General features: G+C 32.6%; 1 pseudogene; it reads right to left on the bottom strand.

Moving 5' to 3' along the window:
• Positions 1-5111: 5111 nt before the first annotated feature.
• LOC138856261 (uncharacterized) lies at positions 5112-10392 on the bottom strand (annotated as a pseudogene).
• Between the last annotated feature and the right edge of the window lie 672 nt (positions 10393-11064).

Raw genomic sequence — 11064 nt, 5'->3', positions numbered from 1 at the left:
ATTGGTCAGAAATCATTGATTTTGTTTCTTCAAACTGGTGTAACCAGTTTTCGTATTTGGCGTAAGCCGAGGATTTGAAATTTTCCAGTAGATCTGAGTTGTCAGATTCTACAATTGCGTCATATGCAGCTTGGAGACGAGTCCAAAAATTTTCCAGATTTCTATTACCGATTCCGAATTGTCGTGAATCGGCGAAGATGAAAATCGAGTGCAGTATCATATTAAACGGTCACTCTCAGCAATGAATTTGGTAGATGAAATGTCTTTTATCTTTTTTTGCTTTGAACGTGTAGCTTCTGCAGGTGTACATGGACTTTTTTTGTCCGAAATCTATTTTGGTACTTTTAGATATTCAGTTGGTTTAGACTCCTTAGAATTTGCGTTCATTTAAAAAGATAAATTATGTGAAATAAAATGTTTCTCTCATGTTAGATAAATATAAATATAATCTAGATAAATATAATTTTTTTAGATAAATAGGATTTAATTTTTTTGTTGTATCCAGACTTCGTCAGTAAAAAATGCGTATTTCGTTTTTCTTAATTTCGCTATTTTTCTTCTTTATGTTTAATTTTTTATGTTTACGTACTCGTTTGTATGTACATATGTTAATTGTGTATATTATCGCTTTTAAATCCAGGTTAATAATCTTTGTACATAGGCGTGCACGTTATGTGCATAATATGCTTGATGTTCTGTTTGCAATCCTGCTTGCTTGTGTTTTAACGTGCCGATATGAACTTTATGTACAATTGTGTGTGTTTCACTAAGTACGCGCTATTCCCACTAAGCATAACGTTTGTGCTTTTTTTTTTGGTTTTAGGGGTTTATTATTATTAACAATAATTTTAAATACTAGCAAGAAGTTTAAATATTGTACCCTGTGTATGTAGGATATATAGGCATAGGCAAATTTCATGCCGTGTGTAGGTACTTGTATATACAATATCCTTGTTACTTTCGCTGTAGGAATGATGCGAGATAAGAAAGTTGATAAAGTGCAGGTATGCACTTTTCTGTTCGTATCGTTCGTGTATGTAGGAAAAAAATGATTATAAAATGTTGATTTAAATATTTACCGATTTTAATACAGTTTATTTAACAAGTTGAACTTTAACTTTCAACATACATATATTTAAATAAATAAATACAAATTATAAGTAATAGTAAATGGAATCGATACTCACTTTGTACCACCTCAAGGGTATTTGGGGGTTTTATATGTGTGTATACGTGTGGTGTTCTACCGTCCGAGCTTGCTTTTGTTGTTCTTTGTTCCGTAGGTATGTTCCTTAGTTTTTTTGTATTCGAATTTTGTGTTTTGAATTTGATTTCCCGCATTTTTACCACTTTTATTTATGTATGTTTATACTTACTTTTACCGCACTTTTTGTATATATATATTTATTTATATTACACTGTATACATGTGTATTTTTATTTTCGGAATTTTGTTTTGTTTTTTTTCTTTTTTGTATGTATATTCATTTTTGTATATACCGCAGTTGTTTGTTTAACTGTACACTTTTTCTTGTTATAGTTAGGTACATGATCACCGCACTTTCGTACTTATATTTCATTTTTTTCCGAATAGTACCTTTCCGTAAGGTTCGAAGAACCAATGTTTAATTTATACGCCACCTTTGTTAGCACTCACCTTAGAGACTTGAATCTTCACTAACAAACCGGACTGTATTTAATTTGTTTTTTCAAAAGTTCACAATTTTATTTATAAAGAGAAACAATCGTAATTATGTTAATAAAGGAAAGGCCGTTACGGATGACAAGCGAGGACGTGTATAGCGTACGATGACGTTGCGCAACAGCTTGGTGGCCGCTCGTTGTTCCCTTTTTACTTGCTTCAGTATGGTGTGTAGTGTGTCCTCATGTGTGGTGTTATTGTGAATGTTAGATTGGTGCAAGGTGAAATGATGTGGGATGTTCTAATGTGGAATGTGTGTGAGATGGTGATTTGGAATTCAGACTCATTTAACCAACCACAAATAATAATCTCATTTATCGGCAACCACCACCGGTCCCATCGTGGGGACTTCTACCACAGACTACTATTCAATATTTAATAATACATATTCAAATAATTATGCCTATGGTAATAGACAACCATATCAACTCAATCGCATAGAACCAAACTGTGCACGCTTACAGCTTCAAATGCCAACCTCCTCATGGTTAAATCCCCAACATCAATAGTTCCAGCAAACTTTTCCATTCCTATATGGAAGTTGACCAAAGTATCCGATCTATAATGGTTAAATGACCCCCTATTTCTATAGAACAAAAAGAAAAACGTCAAAGAACATTCAATATACAAGATGTTAATTCTTTTTTGGTTAAAATAGCTTTATTTATTGAATTTACTTGTGAAAAGCCTAACAATAAGTCCTATCTATTTAAAACTAGACAAGCTCAAGGCTGTAGTTGAGTTTAGTGTAACGTTGCTCTTTAGAAGGCTGATAGATCCTTTCTTTTTAAGCAAGTTTGATTACAGGAATATAGCAAGGTATCAGGTAATGGATTTGGATGATTACGGAGTTTAAGCTCATAGTTCTTTCTACTGTCCTCTACTTCTTTCTTTATCATAGGAATAATAAGGTCTTTGTAAATGTTTTCATTATGAATGTACCATGGTGAACCCGTCATAGCTAAGGATTTTTTAAGGTCGTACCTTACAGTTGGATACCATACAGCTAAATCGGTTTTATTGTCGCTTTGTATAGCAAAACTTTGTTGTCAAGGATAAGTTTTGTTTTTTTATTTAAAATCCAGTTCAAATTTACTGGAAATATGTTTTCTCCATGTGTGTCTTCTGCCCAAATGAATGCCTAGGTAAATTACATAATTTGCTTGTGGTAATAAGGCATTATTAATTTAAATCGGTTGACATATTTTTGGTCGTAGTGAAATTGCAACATGCTTACATTTTTATTCATTTACATTTATTTGCCAGTTGGCTAACCATTCTTCAATCAACGCTAAATGCTAGGGCTAGTGTAATCCGCAAATGACGATGAGAATATATTTTTACCAGTTGGAATGTCTGCTAAGTTATATAGAGTTGGGTCTAGCACACTCCCCTGTGGTACGCCAGCCCTTATCGGTCGTTCATTTGATATGAAATTAGCTACTTTAACAATAAATTTCTTAAGGCCGAAAGACACACCAATTTGGGCACACCAATTCGGGCTCTTTATATAATTTTCTATGCTATATTCTGCCGCGAACTTAAATGCTTTTCCTTGGTTACTTACACCATTATTTAATTTCAACTGATTAAAAGGAGATCGTTGTGCTTGCCATGCACGTCTACTCACCTTTATTTTTAGCTATTAGCTTCTCTATTTCATTGTCACCCTTTCCAGTGTGAGAGCGCCTCAAAATTAGCATTTTTTATAACATTTTCCATTTTGGCAGATCGAACAAAATAATAATTTATATATATTTATTTGTATAAAAAAACAAAAGTAAAAAACAAAAGATAACAATTCACAGATAAATACATATAAAATAATATTAACAAAAACAATATCACTTCATATCACAAAATAAATATAATATTTACAAATATAAAAATATACATATATACAAATGATACATTTAAGCCCCAAATTCTAATTTTACTTAAAAATAATCGATTTATAATTTTAGAGCCTCTTTGTTCAAGCCTATCTGTTTAAAAAATGTGTATGGTATATTATTGCATGGTTAGTTCACTTATTGTAACCACTAAAAAATAAAGATAAAAACCTATAGGTGTGAAACACACAACATTTTTTTTTTAAATTAGGGCTACAACTATTTTCGGGTCACAATTTTCATTACACAAAAATGGCATAACATCTTTCATTTCATTAAAAAGATCCAATCTCCTCGAATTCTTCTAAAAATTTTGTTTCTAAGACTTTTAAAAATGCAACAAACTCCTGAGGCGGCTTCACTAAATTGCATTTGTCTATTTGATTTTGATAAATCAAGATGAATTCGTCCGAAGGAATTTCATCTCCTAAATAAGGTAATGGAAGGGAGCAAGAGTGCATTTTGAAATTTTTTAAATAAAGATAGCCGTAAAAATAACTAAAAGCTTTTAAAAAGTTAATTTCAAAGGACTACCTAAAGAAAATGATCTAATGAGGGAATGTTCAGGCCGTGGTAAGCCTTGAAAATTCTGCCAAGAAAGGTCGTTCAAAAGTGAATCATTGCACACATTAAGTAGAACATTATTACTATGTTCCGAAATTACTGTAGCATTAGGTTCTAAAGGCAGCTCACAGTTTCCTTTTGTTACGATATTTACATAACGTAAATCTCACGATTTCCTAAATAAACTAGAGAATATGTAGGCGTTACTTTAGTACCTCGTCTGCTTCTAATCTGCCCAAAAAATTTTCCAAAGTGCCTGACATAGTCGTCTAGTCTTCAAGTATGAAAATTCTGAGAGCGACAAAAATCGCCACAACCGTCTTAAACTTTTTATATTTAATACCCATCCTTTTAAAAAACTAAAATTATTGGTTGTGTTGTTTTCTAACTCATCTACGACCCGAATAGTTTTTAACATTTTTTCGGCCTCATCTAAAAACTCTAACTGTTCTGGGGAACCTACAAACACTTTTTTAGTAGGTACAATAGCCTCAACGAAACTGCTATTCAAAATTTCAAATAATTTAAATTAAATGAATTCTGCGGTTAAAGCTCCCACTATTTGAGCTTGAGGCTCCCGAGCTATAAATGGACAACATACCAGAAGCTACCGTATTACTCAATACCTGAAATGCAAATTTAACCTTCATTTTTTGGAAGGTGTTGGGATAAATATGAGCATCAGTTAATTTATGTGCACTCTGACCAGCTTACGCGACAATTTTTAAAGAAAACCGTATAATTTAAATTTTGTAAACAGTTACTACTACTTTTTATTAAATAGGGGCTATCGTAAAAAAATATATATTTCCTTGCCATTAACATTATACTTATATAATAAAGAGGCCGTGACGCTGAAACACCTAACGAATTAGCAAAATTCTAAAATTGGTGCCCTGGTCGCATACAAAATGGCAAGGAATTAGTCCTATATTTTGGAGTTGAGTAATGTCTTCAAGAATATATTTCTTGAGGACATCCGCTTTGCATGCTTCTTTAATGAAAAAATAAGCTAATGGGTGGGACCAAACCTCTCGACCTATACCGTGCACCATTATGGTCATTGCAGTTGTGGCTAATCTCGAAGTGCGATTTTCATAGCCATAATCTTCAATACCTATTATCCTATCGAATTTCCTATCATACTGCAAATGACATTTCAGTGATATTTCATCACATGAAATCGACACGAACTTTTGTTCAAAATAGAATCCCCTACTCCTAATCTCTAACGATTTTATGCTGCTTTGGGTGCAACCTGGGAACGAGACCAGTCGGTAACAAAATTTTCTAAAGTACTTTCGGAGGTAAAATCTAACTGGTGCTATAAGTGATGATAAGCAACTGGCGACAAAAAAAATACACCCAAAGCTATAGTTTAAAAAAAATTGTCATATCGCCGACCGTGGTTACGACGATTACTATTTATAAAACTACGTCTAATAGCACCTATCTGAGGAGGAATTTTGCTGCAAACTATCTCAAGAGGATCTGACTCTTCTCTAAATGAACCACTTCTTAACTTTTCCCTATATATTTCTAATTCAGTGGCCATTCGGACCAACTGAGTCTTTAAACTTCTATTCTCCTGTTCTTTTTCATATTTTTTTTTATTTTGTAAAAACACCCCTTTGTGGGATTTATTTTATAGCAATCTAGTAAATTAATACTAATAAACTATTTGTTTCTGACTTAAATTTATACGGTTTTAAAATTACAATATACTTATCCTATGATATTAATTTCAGATGTTAAACTTATACATATGTATGTATTATAGTCACTATTTTAGTGAGACCTGAACAATGGTTATTTTATTTTATAGTTCATTTTTTTTTTTTTTTACACAAGTTCGAAAGGTTTTACTCGCTTTAATCTTCTGGTAAGGCCATCATTATTAAGGAGCTGAAGAGCCTCAATGTTGATATGTTGTTGAAGTCGTTGTGCATGACTTTGAGCATACTTTTTGATGACGGTGTCAACAGTTTCTACATTTAGATCCATATGCAAGTTGTCATAACGAATGTACCAGGGTGCATTAACAATACCACGAAGTACTTTGTTTTGAAATCTTTGGATAATTAATCTGTTACTTTGACTGGTACAGCCCCAGAGTTGAATACCATAAGTCCAGATCGGTTTAAGGACTTGTTGATACAAGAGTAGCTTGTTGTATATTGACAAGGCAGAATATCTGCCTAATAGCCAGTACATTTTTCTGTACTTAAGTTTTAATTCTTCTTGTTTTTTTTTTGACATGTTATTTCCACCTAAGTTTAGTATCAAGGGTCATACCAAGATATTTTGCTGTATTCTCATACGGAACTATTTTTTGGTTCATATATATTGGTTTGTGCTGTATACGTTTATTGGTGAAACCAATATGCACTGATTTGGTTTCATTTGTACTTCTGCAATGGTTTTTTGTAATTTTTCAGTTGACTCAATATTATTGTTGCCAACGGCTAAAATCAGAAAATGTAGCAACAATATTTTCGTTAAATGTTGGTAGGTCACTAGTATATAAGAGATAAAGAACTGGTCCCAATACACTACCTTGCGGAACTCCCGCTTGGATTTTTTTTAGGGCAGAAAAAGCGTCCTCTTGTTTGATTCCGAAATAGCGTTCTGATATATATGATTTCAGAATTTTCGAGAATTGTGTTGGAAGAAACATTTTTAGTTTATAGTTCAATCCTGCATGCCAAACTTTATCGAAAGCTTGTATCAACAGGAATATTGCTGAGCACACTTTTTTTCTTCTAATGTTTTTTCAATTGTATCAGTTATTCGATGAACCTGATCAATCGTAGAGTGTTGATTCCGAAAACCAAATTGATGATTTGGAATAAAATTTTTCTCAAATTTTTCAATAAAAGTTTTTCAAACAGTTTGGACATAACCGGAAGCAGAGAAATTGGTCGGTATAATGTGGTTTCATGGGGTGGCTTTCCAGGTTTAGGTATCATAATAACTTCAGCCACTTTCCATAATGACGGTACGTATTGTAGTCTGAACGATGCATTAATCAGATTGGTTATTTTAAGTAATGCTTTCCTTGGTAGTTCTCTAAGTATCTGGCCGGTGATCAAGTCGAAACAAGGAGCTTTTTTAGGGTTCATGGTATTTTTAATTTCTTTTTTGATTTCAGCTAGAGTGACCTGTGGTATTTCCATCTTTTCTTATGCAATAATGTTTGGTAACAGTGTAGTGTCATCCATCGTGTTGGGTTGAAAAATCGTTTCAAGGTGTTCAGCAAATCTGGAAGCTTTCTGATAGTTATTTCTAGCCCAGCTACCATCAATGTTTTTAATTGGAGGGGTTTGCATAATTGGCCTTTTCAGTCTTTTGGTAGACTTCCAAAGTGAATATTCAGTACTTGAGTCATTTGTAACTTCACATAGAAACGCACTCATGGTATCGTTCTTAAATTGTTTAATTTCATTTCTCAATTGAGACGTTAAGTTATTCAGTCTAGTTTTATCTAGTGTGGCTGTGGATTGTTGCCATTTTTTCCTCGCTTTTCTTTTTTCAAAAATTAGTTCCAATATTTCTTTGGGATAATTGTTACCTTTTGCCCTTAAACAAACTTCATATGTATTTTGCCACGCTGAATACTGGATATCATTGGTCAGTTTTTCTACATCCAGATCTAACTGTTCTTCAGATTGTAATGGAACTGCTAATTCAATTCTTTGGTCAAGTAAAATTCTAAAGCTTTCCCAATCAGTCCATTTGTTAGTCAGATATGGGTTAGCTGGCTTCATTATAATGTTTTCACTTAAAGTTAGAACAATCGGCGAATGATCTGAATTTAAATCGAAAAGATCTTCTATTTGCATGTAATTGCTTGAAACATCTTTTATGATAAAGAAATCAATAAGATCAGGAACCTTGTTTGGGTCTGTAGGCCATTATGTGGGTTTGCCCGTTGATAAGGTTTCACACCCATATTTTGAACCGCTTTTAAAAACCCCCTTTCTTTAGTTGTGATGAGCCTCGATCCCCAGTGCGTGTGTTTAGCATTAAAATCACCACCAATGATGAATCGTTTTCTTATGTTTTTGAAGAACTCTTCATATCTATCACACTTAATATTGTGTTTCGGGGGGCTGTACAAGGTAACTACCGTAATGTTACCATTCTTTGTTTTAATGTTTATTGCCGTTGCTTGTATATCTTCCGCTTCCAGTTTCATTTCCTCATTATGGTGGAGATTTTCATTGATTATTACCGCACTTCCTCCCCTTGCTGTATTTTCTGGATGTATAGTGTGGTAGACTTTATATCCTTTAAATCTAATGAAAGATTGTTTAGTAAAGTGCGTTTCTGATATCAGGCACACGTCTAAATTATTTATGTCCAGGATTGCCTGTACTTCTTGGTGATGGTTGAGCAACCCATTTGCATTCCATAACATAATTTTAATTATTTTAGCCATCAAGACCTTCTTTTTTGATTAGGTGCAGTCTTTTTAGTACTGCCCTCAAGTTTATTAACCCTTTTATTGATTTTAGAAAAATAGTCTTCTAGGTTGGTCATTTTATCAAGAATGAGTTGAAGGGTTTGGCTAATATCCCCCTGTCTTTTGGTATCAATACCTTGCATTTCAGTACCTGATGCAGCTACAGAGACATAGGTTGGTTTTTTTTGAACGTTGTCCATTTTATTTTGAACGCTGGCAGTTTTATTTATTTCTGGTGCATCTTTTACAATATTTTTTGGGATATGTTTGTTCAAATTGGGATTATCAATCTTTTTATTTTTGATTTTTTGCAACTCTTTGGCTACAACGCATCCCCTGTAATTCGCTGGATGTGGCTCTCCACAATTGACACATTTTACTCTTTGGTTGTGAGGTTTTCCACAATTTACTGTAAGATGATTGCCTGCACATTTAACAGATCTTGGCCCTTTGCAGCAATAATTTTGCGTGTGACCAAAGGCCTGGCATTTTTTACATTGGGGGATCAGTTTATTTCCTTTCATTGGTTGGATTTCCACTTTACACCCAAGTATATGACTTATTTTCATTATTTTTGCTATGTTTTCTTCGTTGCTAAATGTCAACATAAACATATTCAATGGCTTTTTTTCTTTCCATGACAATTTATTGATGGCAGAGATAATTTTAAACCCTTCTTCAGATAAAAATGATTCAACAACGTTAGGATTACATGAGTGGTGCAGGTTTTTAGCCATTACCCTTACTGGTCTTTTTTGTTTATTTTCATATGAATAAATATCCAAATTATTTTCTTTAAGCTTAATTGCTTCTTTATAATCATTTGACTCTCTACAATTCATTTTGACTGTTGAGTCGTTGATTAATTTCATTTGAAAGGAACTTTCATTTATATGTTCTTTCATCAAGCAGTATAAGGTTTCATACGATTGAATGAATAAATATCCAAATTATTTTCTTTAAGCTTAATTGCTTCTTTATAATCATTTGACTCTCTACAATTCATTTTGACTGTTGAGTCGTTGATTAATTTCATTTGAAAGGAACTTTCATTTATATGTTCTTTCATCAAGCAGTATAAGGTTTCATACGATTTGATTCCATTTACAACAATAGGCGGTGGTAATGGTTCTTTTTTAGTTTTTTTGGGAGTTTGCATATTTTTCTTTAAAGTCGTTGGTGAGGGTGTTGTATTTATTTTTCGTTTTTTATTTTTATGTTTTTCTCTAATCCATTCTGTTTCTTTAGCCAGCACATCTTTATCCGTCCCATATTCAGGACCACATTCTTTTACTGGAGCTGGTGTACTAGCTCTAGAGGATGCAGGAGTTGCGGTTCTCGAGGCACTCAGAAAAGGCCGTCCTTTAGGTAGATTTGCCTTGAGCATATCAATTTGTTTTTGCATGTACATTAGTTGAGAATGTTTTCATCTAATTTTGCTTTTGAAATCCTATTCTCTTCTCGCAATTTCTTCTTCCTATCTGTCCCTGCTGTCAGACCCCTACCTGTTTGCGCGGCTTTATCAGTACTATTTAATAGTTCCTCCTCAAGAAGTGAGGAGTTTCTAAAAGCCTCGATGCACCGTTTACATTTGAGGCAGATTCTTCCCTTTGGAGAGAGAAATCTTCAATACCCAGTTCTATGGGGTTTTCAAAAAAAGAATTTTAGGCGTTAAATGTAGGCTCAGTAATTAAATTAATATCGGGAACGGCCCTCCGAAAAACGAAAAATACCGTTCACAAGCAAAAATGTGTTTAGGTGTTTCTTCATTAAATCTTTCAGAAACACCTAAACGTCTGAGCCAACAGTTACGTCTATTAAAAGAGAAAAAAACATAATGTACTCAAGGAATAAAATAATATAATATAAAATATATATAATTATAATAGTGCAAAAATGGCAAAACACGTAAACTTATATTTTAATAAGTCCGTATCGATTATTAATTTAGTAAGCTATTTTTTAATTATCATAAATATTCAACGATAAGTCGTTACTTTAAAATAAGTTACGAATGAAATTTAGATAAATCGTAAACTATTGAAACTCATATTTTAACACTTGTTACAATTATTAAAAACTTGTTTTTATCATTTTTGCACTTAAATATACGCAGCCCTACAATTTAAATTGTATTATTAATAGCACACAGTGTTACCAACTATTCTAAAAACTTTTCCCCTAAAGTAATTTTAAAACCAACTAAATTTAAACCAAAACTCCCCGACTACAATCCAAATATTTATCTCTTAAAATTAATACAACAAATATTTGGAATTATTTATTTAAACATATTAAATAAATTAGCTCTATGATAATGGAAAAATTATTTATAATATTTATTTAATTATATGAGTTATTCAGTTATATTCGAATTTATTATACTGATTAATCAGTAAATTTACCAAGCTTGATATTTTAGTCTGTAGGAATAAATAAAAT

Source organism: Bactrocera oleae, chromosome 3 (genome assembly GCF_042242935.1).
Source record: "Bactrocera oleae isolate idBacOlea1 chromosome 3, idBacOlea1, whole genome shotgun sequence".
Taxonomy (NCBI): Eukaryota; Metazoa; Arthropoda; class Insecta; order Diptera; family Tephritidae; genus Bactrocera; species Bactrocera oleae.
The sequence above is the reverse complement of the archived record's forward strand: the minus strand, read 5'-3'. Positions and strand labels throughout refer to the sequence as shown.